We start from the raw sequence: 1761 nt of genomic DNA, 5'->3' as shown, positions 1-1761 counted from the left end.
AGTCTTCAATCTTCAATTCTCTCTCTCAAAGGTGTGCTTGGGGTGGTGTGTGAGTGTAGGAGGCGTTAGGTGTGGTGTGGAATGAACCCTAGGCTTCTTCTCCTCTTAATCCCCTTCAAAAATCGCATTTTTGGCATAAAAATACGTCAAAACAACTTACCCGGCCGGGTGGAATTATAAAGGGTAAAATTCACCCGGCTGGGTGATGATTTTCGACCAGATTCTGCTCAATTTGCGTCACCCGGCCGGGTGAATTTACAGGGTAATAATTCACCCGGCCGCGTGAGATTTTCTGGACAACACAGTGTTCGTAAAACGGCCATAACTTCTTCTACGGGGCTCCGATTGAGGCGTTTAAGATACCCACGCGAAGCTCTTTCGAAGACGAAGAGAATGATGTGCATTGGGGGTTGATTGGACTTCAAAATCTCCAGTAAAATTGTCTCAAACTAAGGCTGCTGCACATCCACCTATTTTGCACCTTTTTCTACACATTCTTAACAAAATGGTCAATATACTAACATAATAGAGAAGTAGATGTAAACACGCCTAATAATAGATGAAATATGATCAAATTCATACAAAACCACCCTCTAAAACCATATAAAATTCAAGTGTGTCAACAATTGAAGCAAAGATTACATAGAATCAAGGGAGAAGATTAGGGGAAATCAATCACACCAATTAGGGATATTATACACGGTTCTACCATAATTAATCTTACCTTGTATAGCTCTCATTAGGCCTATATTAACAGTGTACCAATGTTAGTATAAATATACAAGAATTATCCCTAATACTCAATTTCTACAGATGGCCCCATTCATTTCACCTACTTCCGTACCTACTGTGTCACCTTAACTGATTGCTGCCATTCATTTGGCATCGATGTTGAAATCGGAGGGGAAGGAAGCATAACACTTATGTATAAATTCCACTATAATGTGGTGAAAGGGGCATATCTAGCGAATTTCTCGAATCGTTTTCGTGTTGTTGAGCCAGGGAAAACTACTTTCCACCTTACTAATATTGCTGAAGGCTTTCGTGTGGTGTCGAAAACGATCTCCTGGGGCCAGGGAATAGGCCTGGGATCGGTGGCTGGGAACGAACTCGCCTCCTCCGGTGCTGAGATGGGAAGCGCTAATGTCGACTGGAAGGAGACAGCGAAGGGGCATGTGTTGAAGGTGGATGTTCCTGGTTTCAAGAAAGAGGAAGTTAAGGTTGAGGTTGAAGATGGTGGCATTCTGCAAATTAGTGGGGATAGAAGCAAGGAGCAGGAGCAGGAGCAGGAGCAGAAGAATGACAAGTGGCACCGCGTGGAGAGGAGCAGCGGCAAGTTCCTCCGCCGCTTTAGGCTGCCGGAGAATGCCAAGCTGGAGCAGGGTGAAGGCGGCGATGTAGAATGGGGTGCTCACGGTGACAGTGCCAAAGGAGGAAGTCAAGAAGCCTGAAGTGAAGGCTATTGACATCTCTGGTTAATTACATGATCATGTTTCAATTATTGATAAAATTGTGAAATGATATTGAACTCATAAATAATGTGAAATTATAATACTGAGTGTATTGAACTTCTTGTTATTTTTTGTATATTTTGGTGTTTTACAAAAAAAAAATGGTGATTTTCAATACCTATACAATATTAAATAAGTACTGTCATCAATAGTTAATATAGATCGGTCGAAATATTTTATTAGCCATGGATTTTAATATGAAAAAGTATTACTTATATTTTGCAATTTCAAGTTCGAATTAATTTAACTA

At 41.0% G+C, this 1761-nt stretch overlaps 1 pseudogene; it reads left to right on the top strand.

The window, feature by feature from the left end:
* Positions 1-805: 805 nt before the first annotated feature.
* On the top strand, positions 806-1511 carry LOC121759933 (annotated as a pseudogene).
* Positions 1512-1761: the final 250 nt, after the last annotated feature.

The sequence above is a fragment of the Salvia splendens genome, chromosome 13 (genome assembly GCF_004379255.2).
Source record: "Salvia splendens isolate huo1 chromosome 13, SspV2, whole genome shotgun sequence".
NCBI classification, from domain to species: Eukaryota; Viridiplantae; Streptophyta; class Magnoliopsida; order Lamiales; family Lamiaceae; genus Salvia; species Salvia splendens.
The sequence above is the reverse complement of the archived record's forward strand: the minus strand, read 5'-3'. Positions and strand labels throughout refer to the sequence as shown.